An 18,016-nucleotide genomic window follows, 5' to 3' on the forward strand; every position below is an offset into this window, starting at 1 on the left:
CCAATACGGTTTGTTCTCACCAAACTCATGGTATAATATTATAATCACAATATTCATGGTATTTCTTATTTCACTAACAATAAGAGCGCTACTAACAATTAACTATGGGAAAATACTGAAGAGAAAAAGGATAAATACTGATGCAATTGAAGCACAAGAGATGCATCAATTGAACCCTACTGCTCCTGATGATATTTAAGCCTTTTTAACAGGGAGGATGTAAAAATCCGGGGAAATTAAGAGGTCTTTCTCCGTACGTAACATCCTTTCCCTACTGTAAAAATATTATTGGTGTATAACAGCTAGAAGGCTATGATACAACATACTGTATTACTTTTTGGCATATACATCAAAAATACTCTTGGCAGAAAATCTTTATGTAAATATAGACCTCTAACAAGCACGAGAAAATTCGTTCCTATCTTTTTATGTGCAAGAGATTTAAGAGGTCATCTCTTGTAATTTTCCTGATCTATTTAAAAAAAAAACGTTCCAAGGCGTGATAATTGAAAGGCTATGATGCAAGATGTATTACTTTTCGACTAATCACGCATTGAATGTTCAAATTTTGTTCGAATAAAGTAAGATCCAGAACATTAAGACCTCTATATAATCTTACATATATATAACCCTCTTTAGTGCCGTGTTCTTATATTTACATGTAATCATAATAATATAGTAATAGTGTAGTACCAATAAAACTATTTTCAGTTGCTATATGACCAAATATACCTCACGTTACTTCAAATGTACCTGAGAATTATTAGAATTTAAAACTTCTTTTAAGAAATCGTACATTCGATTTCACTTTGAATGTTTGAAAAAAAAAATAATATTACTGTTATGCAATTATGTGCTATTATTATGCAGTTTAAAATAATGCTTTATATTATCGTATCACTAGTACCATCTTATATGTTAACAACATGATTCTGCTTGGAAATTTTTATTACAGAATTTGGCATACTACTAACATTGGCCAACAAACGTCATGGTCAAAGACTACAAAACACCTATCATGATTTATCAACCACCGAAGAATGCCCGAGACACATCTGATTCAACCGGACAACTATCACCCATCTTTCATTTCGGACTGAATAATGTAGACTAGAGAAGACGAAACATCCAGCCAGCGGGTACAACCACAACATACCCACACAAAAACACCATTAGTGAATCCAATTCAATATGGAAACCCTCACAGACCTAATGAAGTTTTGGAACAGGAGATCCTAAGTCCTAATTTTTTAACTTAGGAATCAACTAACAAGTAAGGTGTTAGATAGTACTCCAGTCTATTGAATTAAATTAAGATAACGCCAAAGACAATTAAGATAACGCTTAAATGCAGAAGAGAGCGGGAGCAGGACAGAAGAACTGTAGTACCGGCCGTACCTTTGTACTTAAACTGCTGGGGATAGGTGATTCTGAGTCCCGCGCTTCCCATTTTGTAAAAGCGTAAAAACAAAATCTTTACTTTTGCTAAATGGTGATAAATTAAAAAATGACAATATATTTGTTCAATCAGTAAATAGGGCAAGGACACGAAAATTGTGATTGGTGTGAAACTAATATCCAGAACTAATAAGTGATGAACATTTAAAAAAGTGCCAAATAGTAGTTATAAATTTAAGTAAATAAAAGTGCCAGTGAAAATCTTTTTATATTACGTCGTGTATTTTTATTTTTTATTGTTAAAATACCTGGGATCAATTAAAAATCAGATATAACAGTTAAAACTTCAAGTAAAAATGAACAATTGGAACCAGGTATTCGAGTGTAATAACAGTTAATGTCAAGTGTTGTGGTTAAATAATTTTTTTTAGTGTGCTAGGTGCAGGACATATATATATAAGGTGTAGGAAAATATTTCTGAAATTTTAATCATCATTTACAAGGTTATGGAATTATAATAAAAATTTTTATAGACAATAAGGAATAAATACAATATTTAAGGAAAGAGATTAGACTGACTGATGGGGACATCAATCTACAACGGGAAAGGGGATATGTAACATATAGACCAGCCCCCCCCCCTCTATAAAATTCAGAACCAAATCCCTCATTCACATCCCCTTAGGAATCCTCAAATATAGGACCAAATCTCTCATCCATACTCTTCTAGGAACTCTTAAATTCAGGACTAAATTTCTCAGTCACACCCCTTTAGTAAATTTCAATTTGAAAAAGGTTTGAATAAAATCATTTAGAATTTAACAGTTGCTAAATTTAACAAGTCTGCATAATCCTACGCAGTTAGACTACGTGCATTTAGATAAGTGAAAGGTTACTTAACAAGTCAAGTAACCAGTTATTCTGACCCCTGAGTTTTTCAACAGTCTGCATAGCCCAACGCGGTTGGACTATGTGCATTTAGATAAATTAAATGTTACTCAACAAGTTAAGTAACCAGTTATTCTGACCTATGGGTTTTTCTCAAAACCAAAAGAGAAATCCTTGCCAGCTTTTGGATGCGAGACTAGTCACATGATTAAATATTACCAATAGTAGTGGAGGTCAACTTCCGCAGGTCACCAAGCCTGTCCGGCAAGTGCGCGCGTTGGATATATGAGCCCAACACAAGGGCGAATAGTTAGTCTTAAGAAAGGATTTGAATTGTCAAGATCAATTTTGCTCATGTTCACCTTTTCATGCAATAAGTCATTGAAGCTGTTTTGTCAATAGTTGTATATTGTAAGTAAATAAACCTTATTGTATTTAATCATCTTTTGTCTATGTATTAGGGCATCAGGTACAGTTCCTCTAGCTTTCAGGTACGGTCCCAAGGGAATCTATGTTTGTTTCAGGAGACCTCAAACAACACTGAGATGTTTCTGTCTCCCAGGTTACCGGGGATTATATATGAAGCCTTTTTATTTTATTAATAATTTAGCTCCCATATCCACATTAAGCTATTAAGACTTAGAAGTCCCAAGCAACTCAACGCAAAACCCCCTTTAAGATAAAATCATCAAAACAAGCTCATTATTTAAATAAACCACCCCGTAACAATTGTAGAGTATCAAAGAGAAGTCTACAGGTATATCCCAAATACAGTAAAGGCATATTACAAAGAACAATAACAGGTTCATAGAATACCATTAAAGTGGTAAAGAAACAAGGAAATTGCAAAAATTGAGATTATAAGATTAACAAGAAACTATGAAAATTGCAAGTACAGTTGCCTCCTTCCAACAGGACAAATAAGGGGATTCACACCCCAAAGCACTGACTATTTTCAATCACACTTTTAGGAGCCAAAAAAAAATTATACATTTTTTCACATATGTCAAATATGACAGTTGACTCAGGAGTTCAGGGTCAGGGATTCAACACTCTGTGGTTCCACAAATGGAAGGACCTTTGCTGTCATAAGCATTGTTAATCCTAGCACACACCCACACTCAAATATAACATTCTGTAAAATCACAAACATCTTAAACAGCAAAAATAAAGGACTTTTTTTATTTTTGATAATTATTATTTGAAAAAGAACACTACAAGGCAAATATCAGGTTCAACAGCATGCTAAATTTGATGTGTCAATGATAAGATTTCTTAAATCTTTTCTGGGATCAAATGTGTTAGCTATAGATAACACACATTGATATATCTATTTGTCCATCCATTTGTTTGAATGAGATTCTGAGACTATGACCCTAAGTCAAAAAGGCTAAGGCTTTTAAAGTTTTTTTCACTGACCTTAGGTCAAATAGGGAAAGAGAAGGGGGTTCTATAAACAAAAAGTAGAATTTTTTGTTGATTTGCTGAAGTTAGTGAAAGGAGTATCAAATTTAAATGAAAGATGGAATAAATGTACATAGCAAAATATCACCAAATTGGATCCTACTAGAATTTATCAGTTTTGTTTAGTATAATTTCAAGCATAGGTAAGGTGCTGTCTCTGATATTTGACCAAGTTTAAAAAAAATCCTTTAGACCAAAAAGCTTAAAAATAAATTTGTGTCTGATACACAATATAGTTAAAGATATGTAGTTAAAGGAAAAGCTATCATATTTTTGATCCCTGGGAAATTAGTTTAAAGCCCTATCTTGATTAGAAGAGGTAACTCACATCAGGTTACTCAAACATAATTCTAAAGGAGCTAGACCATGGTTAAAATGCTAATACTGCACTGATACTTAGTTAACTATACTGCTATTTCAGCTTAATTGCATTGTGATGTTGACAATGGGTTTGCAGCTTTAATGTGATGATTGCTTGAAGACAGGATTATCACCCAATTTAGGGCAGATCAATTTAAATTGAAAGAAAATCACTTGGTAAAATTCTAGTTGATTGACTTCTTGCTATCTCAAAAAGGGGTTATGTTAGGAAAATGAAACTTCCAGGGATGCATCTACAGGCTAAAGTATGTCCTGGGAAGGTATTTTGAAGTGCCTACCTCTATTCCTTCTCTCTCTAGAGGGCCCTGACCTTTGATAACCTTCAGAATATGTGTTATAAAAGTGAAATACTGCAAAATAGATCTTCTGCTTGAATGAAGACAACAAAATTGTTTTCAGCTTCACATTTTTACTCAATCCAAATTATAAGGTTTTAAAGATATGCCAATACATTTCCTAAATTTTGGAAAAAAAAACATTGATATGGCTCAGAATTCTACTCATAACAGGAATTGCATTTTAAGAACTAAAGGCAGAGAAAAAGCAACTGGTAACTAAAAATTAAGATAAAATGTTGTTTTGTCAAAATTTCAATTTTGACAAACCTGTTAAAACTGTCAAACCTGTCATGTAGGCGAATTTCAGGGCTCTCTAGAGGGAGGAGTGGAGGTGGGTATTCTAGAATTCCTTTCCAGGATATACTTTAGCCTGTAGACCCACCCCTGAAAGTTTCATTTTCCTAGCCTTACCCCTCTGTGAGATAACAAGAAGTCACTCAACTAGAATATTAACAATCACTTTATTAAACAACTATCAACAACTGCTGATAAGCTATCACTGCTTAGAGATAACCTTTAGCAGGGCATGAGAAATTTTATGTTTTCTCTTTGTTTAAAACAGCTTAATTTTTTTTTGCTTCAAGAATAACAAACCAAAAAGTCAATGATCATTGTATTTAGCAGTTAACATAAAATTAAAGCTCTATGATCAATGAGCAAGGTGAAGATCTACATCCTTAATGATAAAAATCTTAAAGCTGCTAATCACAAATGATTATTTTTTTAACTGAGATATTCTTAGCCACTTACATTAGAAGTTTTTTTATTACACATTTCTGAAATCTCTCTGGAAACAGATCTTTCTTCCTTATGCCCTGGTCTTCCTTAGGCTTTGGATATGGATCGCCACTATCTTTCTTTAGTTTCTTCTGAAAAACCTCAGATAAATGCTGCAATTTCGTAGAATCTTTCGTAGGGTTTTTTGACGTCATAACCCTGCGATAATTACAGATGAAATTCTAGTCCGGACTGAGAATTCTTCGAAGAATTCCAGACGGATGCGAAATTAATTCTGCATACTTGAGCTTTCGGACACGTTCAATGTTTTACGTTGCCGACTGACACCGTCGTCAACGTGCCATAGAGAGCCAAAAAGTGCTTTTTCTTCCTAAGAAATGCGACAAACGGGGCTTTTGTCGCATTAAGCCTGTCCACCAATTTCTGTGACCAGAGTTTTTGAATAAATCGATTAAACATTAAAAATTATATGTTACAACGTATATTAAACATATTAAGTATTAATTAGATAAGAACAATGACTAGTTCAAACAAAACGAAGGAAAATTTACTCTTTCTTCTGCTCTGATATAATCTTTGATTCCCGGCTTCAAAACAGACTTTTGTTCTGATCATAGGCAGCGTAATAGCGCTACCGAAGTAAAAAGAGCGATGTAGACACAATGTTTTTTTAGACAAGGGAACTTCGTATAAAAGGAGTTGTCGTAGAAAATTTGAAAGAGGTTCATTCGATTGGAAATTGCAAGTTCTACTGCCCTTTTTAATATTTGTAAGTGATTAGAGGGCAATCCTCCCTCCACGCTTATCACTTCCCCAAATATATCCAATCAAAATTTTATGATAGCCATTTTGTTCAGCGTAGTTGAAAGGTCCGATAATTATATATTTGAAGATGATAATCCTGCCCCCACAACCCTCGGGGCAAGGGCTATAAGTTATGCCCCCTGGACATATAAGGTTTTTTATGGAAAAAGTGGTCATAAAAACTTCTGAAGGCACTTATTGGATTGGAAAACACAGGTTAAAGTGCCCTTTCTAATAGGTGAAAGTGGTCAGAGGACGAACATCTTCCCCAGACCCATCATTCCCTCAAACACATCCAACCAAATTATGAAATCGCCAATTTGTTACTTATATTTAAAAGGTTAAGTAATTACGTTTTTTGATATGACACCCCTGCTTCCTCACTGCCCTCGAAAATTAAAAGGCCTAGTACTCTTTTTAAACGTCAAAAGTGATGAGGGTGACTAGCCCCGTAAAGAGCGAGTCATTAAGGAGAGGACAGCCCTTTTTATATACTGAATAATTTCTATTTATTTTAAGTTCTAATGTTGCTTCTTACTTTCGGTTAAAACGAACATGTTTTTTTGAATTTTCATTTTGATCGTTTTTCAAATAATACAAAAATACATTTAACTGTTCGATAAATTGTTTTTATAACTGTTTGATACAATTTTTAATTAATATATGTTTAAAAGTCAATGTCAAAGTCATAAGTTTTCAGTTCACCTCTGACTAAAATCGGGGACAACCAAATCTGAACTGATGATCTCTTGATCTGCAGTAAATTGAATAAGAAATATTTTGTGTAAGAAATATGGGCTAATTTCAAAACTTAGAGCTCTTTTCGATATGTGAAGGGGGTTTCCTTTTCCTCAACACTCCATCTTTCACACTAAAGTTCTTTAGCACTAAAAGAAAATATTCTTATTGTTTTAATTAAACGACTCTTGTGTTTCAGAAGTCATTACTAAAGAAGCGGGACACAATTCAAACACTAGCGTAAAGAGCGAGGTGTAGAGGGTGGGGTTACCCTCTTCATATACGTAATAAATTCTTTTTGTTTTAAGGTTGAATGTTTCTACTTGCATTCAGTTGAAAAGAATTGTTGGTTTTTTAAATTAAATTCTTGATGTTTTTTAAATAATACTGAGTAATTCGGTTCCACCTCAACGGAGAAATGCACCTCTCCCCTCAGAGAAAAATCATTTAGACAATTCAATCTTGGTAAAAACTGACCCCGGACACTTACACCTTACATCTTAAAACGTAAAATTGAGTCGGCAAAAAGAAAGTAAAGCAAATAAAAAGAATTTTGTATAGGAACTCTGGCATATTCCCCCAGAGTAAAATTTTCCTGAAAAGTTAAGCCCCCGGCTACTTTGTTCTTTTTCTACTCCATAGAAAATCAGCCAGCAGAGAGTTCATCACTCCTCTTCTATCCGAAAAATGTATTCGAACTTCCCAATAACAAGTACTACACGTAAACAATGGGCAAAGGTACAACTTAAGAATCTTCCCCCTGGAGCTGTAAGGATCATGTTACTTTCTAAGGCATGGTTTTTTGGATCTTCCAACTATGCTGAAAAAATGGCTATTTTAAAACCTTGATTTGACTATTTTTTGGGGGGAGGTGCATAGGAGGGGACTAGCTTCCCTTAAATATTTTTGGTAACTTAAAAATAGCACTAGAACTTTTGATTTCCGTTCAAATAATCCCTTCCCCGGTATTGTAGGACAAATGGTTCAATGTCATCATCCCTATGGAAGAAACAAATAGACATGCATGTGTGATCTTTCTTCTGGCAGAAACTACCAAATTCCACAATTTTGCAGACAGGAGCTTGAAACCTTTACAATAGAGTTCTCTGATACGCTGAATATGGTTGATTGGTTTTTATAAAGGTTCTTTGATTTTTAGGGGGTGCTTCACCCCACTTTCGAACATCAGGTTTACAAGGAATACAAGATTTTCATTCCCATAGAATGGCGATTTTGAACCCATCAATCCGTAGAATTGAGCGGGTACTGGAGGGCAAGATACTCTAATAGTTGTAATATGGCAAAAGTTAGTAAAGGTGACATTTGGACAAGAATTCTACTGCATTTTGACTTTACTTGTTGGTTGTAGCTACTGGCCAATAGCCTTCCGTTTTGCATAAGCTCGAAAGAATTTGTAGTAAAAAAAAAGAGAAGTGTCCCAAAGGGCAAACTAGCTCACCTACACACGGTAGATACTAAATAAAAATTTGACCTGAAGGCCGTTAGAGATTTTTGGATTAGAAATAGTAAATTTTCTCTTTGGGAGTGTTAACTTGCGTCCTGTCCTTAGGGTAGCATCAAAAGCCTACTTAAGAAGTAGGAGTGTCTCAAACTGAAGATTTGTTTGGCCACTTTAAAGAATTCTAGGTCTACTTGAGGTTAAATATTTTCTAATTAGGGTAATATTTTGACAAAATTTTTCAAAAAAATTCTTTGAGTCAAAAAAGAATATACTTTCAGTTCTTTTTTATTGTGGACCTTTTCAATAGTTTTTTTAATAGTTATTGTTCACGAATTCATTTATATATAGTATTAAAGTGTATTCTATAATCATGCTATTTGTACTTGACCTTAGTCTGGCTTTATCCGATACTACAAAGCTTGGACACAGAACGAAAACGAAAAGAGCAATCAGAATAATAGATTAGGGGAGGTGAGAGGGGTTTTACAGGATCTTATAATCAGCGCCTGTACCAGAAGAGATAGTTTGATCTGAACAAAACTTTATCAGAAGTATGAATTGCTAGCATAGTCGTGACGAACAAGATCGATTTTAGTTTAATCTTGCACAATGAGAATTTTAATCCCTAAACAATAAACAATTTTAGGCAAAGTTGCAAATACTTTATAGCTAATATTTAGCTATTCAAAAATCACAAGATCCCTTTTCTCCATTTAACTAGCTTAGATGCTTGATCTCTTCCAGATTCGTAGGCACCATGCGCTGTTGCGTAGTGGCTGTAACTATATGCCTCACCAGCAAAAAGTAATAGAGGCTGAAAAGACAAATAAACTGTCTGTTAGTTGTTAAATTGACTTAAATCCCATTATCTTCAGATAAATCTGCAAGAAGTGAAATAATTGTGCGAAGTTAGAAAAAAATTGGGATGATAGCCCGAGAAAAGGCTACACCCAGCAAAAAATTCTTTCTGGTCCTAAATTACTTACGCCTTACTGTTCACGGTAGCTGCTTTCAATTAAAAGAGGGAAAATTTTCCTCTCTGGCTGGGTTTTCGCCACTACGTTCCCTTAAAAAATTTCCCAGCTATGAAAGCACCATATGGCGGTAATAATAATAAAATTACATATCCTAAACTAGAAACGAAACAATCAATCAGCAGCACACCAAAATCTGAGCTTACGAGGGCATGCCACTAACCTGTACTAAGTAAAAAACAGAAACAAAGACACTAAGAAAAACTGAGTAGATGAGATAAAATGCGTCTTCTTTTAAATTATTTTCAGAACTACGAGGTGAAACAACATACCAAATTAAACAAAATCAACCAGGCAAATACAAAACACTGAACTTCATAGCCTAGAAATGTTTATTTTTCAAATTTTCTCTCTTTCTAATAGCAATTAAGTCGCGAGATTACTTGTTTCAGAGGGAACATATACCTTAAGTAAATAAAAAAAAAATAAAAATAACTACTTTAAACTAACACTATTTAATCTATTTCAAATGCTTACTTATCAAGCAACTTCAAACGTAATCAGGATTAAATTGATCAAAATTATCTACATAAATTCTTAAGCTAGGCTTACTTCAGAGGTAAGACGCTTTGTATAAATAAGCACTGTTAGACCAATCTTAGGTTTGAAGCATAAATTCAAAGATTTGAAGTTGTATACCGATTCTAAAAATATAGCACTTGTCAAGTTCAGATAATAATGAAAGCCCATTAACAAAGTAAGCTAATAAAGAGCAAGAAAAACTCAAAGAGAGGTCAAGTCCTGAGAAACATCTATCAATGTTCTAGTTCTTCGACTGATCAAATGGCTAAAATTTAATTTATTTACCGGTCAAAGGGGGTTGACATAGACAGTAAACCCTTCTTATGCCTTTTCGCTGCAACACATTTTAAGCATTGAAAAGGTAGTTGAACTACACTCTCCTTTTTTACAAAGCACACTGAATCTTATCATCATTTTATTTTAGTTATTAAAAGCCGCTTTTTACGCCCAATATAAATTAGGTGCGCTTCCTGTGTGCACCGTAAACCAGTCAATTTAAAGCATGGATCCTGTCACGTTTGTGCAGAACTGCAGGTGCAGGCAGTCCCAATTCTTAGGTAGGGGTTCAGACTTAAACGATTTGTCCTGGTGGTGTGTGGATGCTTACAGCAACAACAAAGGTTTCTAAAAATTGTTTTACGGGCCCTCAGCGGAAAGACTATACATAAAAATAAATTAAACCTGATTTTGTGTATAGGCATATGTGTTTGTGTGTGCTTACAAGGAGTTTTCAGATGAATTATTTAAAGTAGAAAGTGATTTTTTTCGAATAATTTTGTAACCACGAAAATGTTATAAAAAGTTGTAAGAATCCTCTAAAAAGGTCATAAGAGGGCCATACAAATGGACAAGATCACAATACGTTTGACTGGTTCAAGTCTTGTTGATATAACAAACGCACATTTTCCGATTCATCTCCTTGCATATTTATTACGCTAACCCATGCCAATCCTTAAGGATCTGTAATTAGAACAACATTTCTCTCAATTATAAATACCTTTTTTACCAAGAAGAACATTAATCTAACAACCATTTTGAATACTGTTAAAGTCGTATGCCCCCCCCAAAAAAAAATTCTTGGTATTGGCTCTCTTGATCTTATTGGATTTGCTGATGAAGGAATCTTATTTAAATCTGTAGGATTTTGAAATCATTTAGCTTCTGATACCACTGAGTTAATGTAAAGAGCATGCCAGGGACTATATAATAGAATGTTAGCTTCAATTACTTCCAAATAAAAATTTTCCTTTCTTAGGAATAATTATTTTTTTAAAAGCTTGCCTAAAATTAGATGAAGGTCCCTCACCAAGACGAGTCAAACATCTTCATCATCTGTATTGCAATTACATATACTAATTCACTATAACGTATCTTATTGTATGGTATTTTCCTTCTTTTCATGGTTTGATATCTCGGATATATAATGAGGGGACTGATTTGTTAAGATAGTCCAACCATTTTTTCTGGTTTGATTCTAGATCTCTAAGAGATTTACGATCTAATCTAAGATTGTTAAGGGTTTTCGGGTTTTTCTTCCAGATGTCTCTCTCGATCAAAATTATAGTCTACTTCTTCTAGCTTTTATAAGATAGGAGAGTTTTCCATAGGATGCTTCAAAATGCCACTTGTGCGGTAGGTTTTAGAGCCGTATGAAAGAATCCCTCCTTAGCTAATTTTTATTATTGTACTTTTTCATTTTTGCTAATACCTACTAAATTCAAATAAGCGATGTGGACCATGATAATTTCTACTTTACTAGATGTTCCAAGAATACAAAACCGGATTAGTAATTATGGGGTCAAGTAAAAGTCAATAGTTACTCACTTTATCTTCTTTTGACCAAATGGGATCTTGAAGACACATATCAAACGGCGCAGTTCTATAGCTATAGGCACCTTTTATTAAACTGTTCGAGTGCCATTTTGTCCTGCAATTATAATAAAAATATTAAAACAGTCATTTCTATGCAGCACCATCTATCTTGAGGACGCAGGTTCGAATCCCAGTGTACCCAGTTGTTCAGTTAGGGACGGGGATCAGTGGCGTGACTCTGTAAGCTTAGCCAGAGTCAACCCAGCTCTAAATGGGTACCTGGAGAAATCTGGGGAAGGTAAACAGGAAGGGTGTGCGAAAGCATAGGATGGTTGGCCCCCAACCCCCCATTGCACTTCCTGGCTGAAGGGCAAAGAAACGGAGATCAGCACCGCCGGTACGGACTGTAAAGTCTAATGCCGTATCCTTTACCTTTTACCTTTACTATCTATAATATTTCATTAAAGGGAGAAATACTTCCTTATCCAATTCCTACTGTGCTGAGTTTTGATGTGCCTCATTATGTTTTTAAAAACCATTTCGACAAGTCTCTAAATCCGTTATTTTTATAGCCAATAATTAGCTTTCCCTCACGTGTTCAATGTTTTATCAAACTCATCAGGGTATTTTCCTTCTTCTTGGTAATCTTGTTTCATAGTTATATACACTAATTTTGTTTTATGCTGTTTTTTTGTAGCTTTTAATCGTTTTAATTGTAGCTACGACATTTTGTTTGTGTCTAGGAATGGATATTAAAAGGGAAAAAAGACAGCAAGACCAGAGTTGCAACTCAACTGAAAAATAAATTTATGATAAGTTTTTATATTGGCCTAATCAGAATTGATTACTGGCTCTTCACAACACTGCTAATCGCAACACTTCACCTTTACCTTGGTTTAGACCTTATGCTTCGTCATTCCTTATGAAGAACGGTACGTCGTTTCTCATGCTTCGAAATCTTTCAAAAAACTGGAAGATAGCAATTTTAAACTTTTACGGGTGAAACGTTTCATCAGGTAATAAGAAAAAGCAAACTACATAAATTTTACAGTGTATAGCTAAATTAAGATAACTTATTCAGTTTTATTTTGTTATACACCAGAAATAATTAAATCAGGTAGATAATCGGCTGACAAGTGGAAAATCTACCTCATACAATTCACCTCCCTTAAAGCGGTGAATTGTAGAAAAAATAAATTATTTATTTTTAAAACTAATTTATAAATAAAATAAATTATGGGTGAAACAATAAGAACTGTATTATTTCAAGTAAATGCGGGCATGAGGCTTACTATAATAAAACTATTATTATAATTTTGGGTTTCCAGATACATTTTTTTTGCAGTTGCTGATCCAGCTATAATAGACGTTTATACAGTGACCAATAAGGCGAATCCACTGAAAGGAACAAAATCAAAGGCAAATCCGTGAAAAAGAACAAATCCAAAGCAAATCCATGGCAGCACAAGTACAATCTAATTCATTGTCTTGGGAAACCTGAACAGGATATTTCTCTTCTAAAATGTCTAGTTTACTTTTTCATAAAATTATAACGGGATAAAATTAAATGCTTAAAAAAATTAGAAACCTCCAGAAAATGGAGGAATACTTCGATAATAAAAAAGGGACTATCAGACATACGCACAAACGGGGCGAAAGGGAAGGGGTATCGACGATAGGCACCTTCCCCACTGGCAGCTCTAAATGATGTAGAGGTCTGAGACCCCCCAAAAAAAACATTTCTGCTACCCTTTCATTTATCGTACACGGTCTAGTTCGGTTGATGAAGCTATGATTATGTAAATTAAACTAATAAGCAGTCATTTTTTGAAACAAATATAACAAAAGAACCAAGGCAAGGACTCAAATAACAAATTGGAGAAAATTGCTTTCGGAATAAAATAAATTATAAGATTAAACTAAGCAAAAAAACTAGGGTATTGCTTTAAATAAGTAATTAAATAAATAAAAAATTGCGACTGAAAGTAAGGAGCGAATGAGCAATATTAAAACTTAAAACGAATAAAAATTATTCTGTATATGAGAGGCTTGCCCCTTCCTTAATCCTCGCTCTTTACGCTAAAGTCTTAAAGTTTTTTAAAAATATTTCTCATTCAAAGTAACCAGCCCTTGTGTTTGAATAGTTTTTCTAAAAGGAGGACAAAAAGTCAAACTTTAGCGTAAAGAACGAATGATGAGGAAGGGGCATCCTCCCTTCAGGAGTTTTTTTTCTATTGAGGAGGACAAGTCCCCTCAGATGTGTCACCTAAATACTCTTTAGCACTAATGGAGGGAAAAGCATACTCCTCTGCAAGCTTAAAGTCCCGTTGGATTTATTCCCCAGAAAAGTTCTTTTGTCGAGAAAAAGATTTCCAGTTAAGGACCAGTGTCCGATTCAAAGATTTTTTTTTTTTTATTCGTCCAGATATTTCAAGGAGATACTAAGAACATTTCGAGTGCACTTGGATGTAGAATACAGAACAAGATTTAATTAATATATTAATATGCGTCCACTTTGGGGCAGCGCAAAATATTCTTGACAAGACGAGAAAAAGATATTCGTGAAGAAGAAAAACCGATGATATTTCCAGCCAGTAAAAATGGAAAAACAGTGAAAATATTTCAGCTGATCTCTCCACTCAACAGTCCTCAGTGCAGATATAAAACCACAAACATAAACCATAAAAAACAACCGTTAAGATAAATAAAAACAGACCGTAAAAGTCATTTTGTCATGCTTAGTCAAAGTGGTCTCCTAGTTCAAAATAGTTGGGATTTTTTATATTTCAAAATTGTCTGCAAAATATTAGAATTTATTAATAAAAATTCCACTAATATTCACCTGTGGATAGTTTCTATAGGAGGTATGTGTCTTTTTAAATAAAACCTTTGCAGCAGGTTATGACAATCAGATTTGAGAGTTTGACAGTCTAATTTCTCTGTCAGTAAGGCACCGTGTCCTCCAACCCATGCTACTAAGCAGTTTCGATGTAATGGGAAAATATCGAAACCAGTCAGATCGTGATACCATTCCTAAAAAAAAGAGAAAAGGATATATTATATCCTTAGGATATATTATTATATTGTATTATTAGGATATATTAAGGGTGTATATTATGAAGCTACAGTGTAACAATTTATAAGGCTATAGCTTTTGCTTCTAAAATTAACCTCCTTTGTAAGATTAGGTTTCTCAGTAAGCCCATATTTGTCTACTTTTTTGCAACCAATTCGAGACAAATTTTAAAAAAATGAAAAAAAATAATAATTGCATAATAATAATAATTATGACAAAATAGCTTTTCCATATGATTATTCCAGCTTAGTAATTTGATTGTTCCTAAAAAATTTTTTTTTCAAGTCCCTCAATTTGGTGGATCTTCAAAGGAGTTTGGAATTATTCCAGGTTTTTCCTAGAATTATTTTTTTTATTATTTCAGGCGGATTAAGAAATTCCATGTGATATATTTATATAAGAAGGTTTATCTTGTCACCTGACTGTCGTAATCGTCAAATATCGTCAAATTTGGAAGTTATAACAATTGATTTATATTTGCGAGTTATATAGAATTTTGATGATTTTTACAAAACTACAGGTGGCATAAAAAAAGGCTTATATACCAAAGGTATTTTCAAGAAAGTTTGCTAGTTAAAGCCCATTGAGGAATAATAGCAATTAACTATTACTATTTCTAGTAATAGGATTCGTCACCTCGACCCCGTTCTTTAAAACACAATGATTATATTCCACACATGTTTTTCGTTCTGACCAATTTTCGCTGTGGTTTTCTCGGTTAGAGAAGCTACACTAACTTTGTACCATCCGTCAATGTTTTACTGTTATATATTCATATTTCTGGCTCTTGGAGGAAGTGAGGATCGAGTTTTTTTCATATATACATTTTTTGTTCCTTTATTCTTTGATTGATATTACTAATTTGCGTTTCCCAAGCAAAAGTGTGTTTGAAAGTAATGATCTCAACGGTACCCATCCGATATACTATCATGGTATCTACATTACTTTATTGCTTTCTCTGGGCACCAACATTGGTAATCAGCACACTATTTTAAATACGTTTAAATTTCTACGGTGTCGACAATAGTAAGTTTCTGTTCTTACTTTAGAGCCAAAGAGAGCCAACCCGGGAACCTTCTGTTTCACCTAGTGTCAGCCACCATGGTTTTGGTTGAAGTGACAGGTCATGAATGAATGAATGGGTTTACTGCCCACTTTAAAGATACAAAATCGCAAGTGGAGTAATGAAAAAAGGGGAAAAAACGCAAGAAAAATTCTGAAGATAGACACCAATAAAGAAGACACTATTAAAGATAAACATTAATAAAAAAAAATTAAGAGGTATTCTCTCACCCAATCTCTGCCAAAACTTCGGAATTCTTTTCTATATAGCCAGATACGAATCAGAAATACGATACTCTAAACTTACCATGGAATTACTTTCCAAGGGGGCAAACATAACAGAAGCTTTAGAAAAAAATATCAAAACAAGACCACAAGCGTATATATACTTTTATTCGATAGTAGAGGTCAAAAAGGAGAAAGAGCAGAAAATATGACGATTGCAAGACATCTTCGAAGATTCAAGCATCCAGTATACCTTACGGACTTTACTCGAAAAATCATCAACTAATAATAAAGTGTTGATTTCACATCACAACCAATAGGGAGAACAAGGTACACTAAACTTAAAGCTAATTTAACTATATGGTTACCGAAATTCATATTGGGAAAGGGGATATTAATCTTGCGGCTAAAAACAATAACTTCAGTCTTATTTTCATTAAAAGCTAGTCCAATTTCCAAATATTTTATTTTTTTATTTATTTTATAACCCACAAGTGAACATAGATAATGGCACTGCGGAGTAATAGAAAAGGAAAAAATTAACACAGCAATATCATAACGAACGTATCGTACAATATCATAATCAATATCATAATCAAACTGTATTAACATTCCATACCAGACCAACAAAATCAAAATCAGAGGAAAAACTACTTAGCTAGTATCATATTAGAAGAAGCAGACTAAGGATCAGTATGTCTTCCTAATTGCTGTGAAGTTCTCTTCCATTGCTGCCAAAGACCGACTTGAATTAAAAATATCATGGTGCAAATACATTTTATAAGGGTTTGATTAGCAGTTGAAGTTCACTTTAATGTGGTCAGATTATTTCAGATAATAAAATAAACAAAATTCAAACTTAGAAACAATTTCAAAGTATTAGTTACGTGCCATTGTATTTGTTTCCCTTTTTTCTTTTTTAGTTTTTTCTATTTTGTTTTCTAGTTTTTATTTTTTTTTCAGTTTTTTCGTTTTTTCATTTTATTATTTTTAGTTTTTTACTTCTCCTTTTTAGTTTTTTTCTTTTTTATTTTTTTTATTTATTTTTTAGCTTTCTTTTTTGTTTTTTCATCTTTTATTTATTATTTTTTGCTTCTCTTTTTATTTTAGTTCTTAGCTTTCATTTTTTTTTCTTTTTTCTTTTTTAGTTTTTTCCTTTTTTATGTTTTAGCTTTTTTAGTTTTTTCTTTTTAGTTTTTATAGTTTTTTTATTTTTTTATTTTTTTTTAGCGTTCTTTTTCTTCTTTATTTTTCAGACGTCATATGCAAACCCTCAAACATTCAAAAACAAACATGCATACAACCTATTTTTATATTTCTTTTTTTCTTGAGTTTCTTTTTTAGTTTTTCTTTTTCTTTTTTTTCTTTTTTTTTAAGTTTCTTCTTTTTATTAATTTGTTTAATTTTTTAAGTTTTTTTTTACATTTTTTATTTTTTTATTGTTTTTCTTAGTTTTTTCTGTTTTATTTTTTTTAGTTTTTTCTTTTTAGATTTTCTTTTTTTTTCTTTTTTTTTTCTTCATTTTTTTTCTTTTTTGAGTATTTAGCTTTTTTAGTTTTTTTTGTTTTTTTTTAGTTTTTTCTTTTTATTTTTTATTTTTTACGTTTTTTATTATTTTTTTAGTTTTCTTTTTCTTCTTTATTTTTCAGACGTTATATGCAAACCCTCAAACATACTAAACTACATACACCTTATTTTTATATAATATTAGCTGTTGGGGTGGCGCTTCGCGCCACCCCAACACCTAGTTGGTGGGGGCACTTCGCGCCCCCCCAAGCCCCCCGCGCGCGTAAGTCGTTATGCGCCATATTAGTTAAGCGCCATTGTAGTTGTGCCCCTGTGTCCCACCTGTGAATATATATATATATATATATATATATATATATATATATATATATATATATATATATATATATATCTATATATATAAAAACAAGTTGTCTGTCTGTGTGTCTGTCTGTCTGTCAGGTGACGTCATGTTTCTGAGTCGAATGACGTCGTGTTTTCGACTGACGAAATTACAGACCGGGACATCGGGACACAAATGACGACCGGGACACCGGCACATCTATCT

At 33.2% G+C, this 18,016-nt stretch overlaps 1 protein-coding gene and 1 long non-coding RNA gene across 13 annotated transcripts in view; one reads left to right on the forward strand and one right to left on the reverse strand.

Moving 5' to 3' along the window:
* LOC136033883 (uncharacterized) overlaps positions 1-18,016 on the forward strand; it is a 611,411-nt gene that overhangs the window by 22,870 nt on the left and 570,525 nt on the right. The window lies entirely within an intron of this gene.
* Positions 8,852-17,696, reverse strand: LOC136033876 (uncharacterized). The gene is made up of 3 exons (XR_010619044.1): positions 14,422-17,696; positions 11,592-11,694; positions 8,852-9,025 (listed from the first exon to the last, which is right to left on the reverse strand). It is a non-coding gene; the product is annotated as an uncharacterized LOC136033876 (long non-coding RNA).

Source organism: Artemia franciscana, chromosome 12 (genome assembly GCF_032884065.1).
Source record: "Artemia franciscana chromosome 12, ASM3288406v1, whole genome shotgun sequence".
Lineage (NCBI taxonomy): Eukaryota > Metazoa > Arthropoda > Branchiopoda > Anostraca > Artemiidae > Artemia > Artemia franciscana.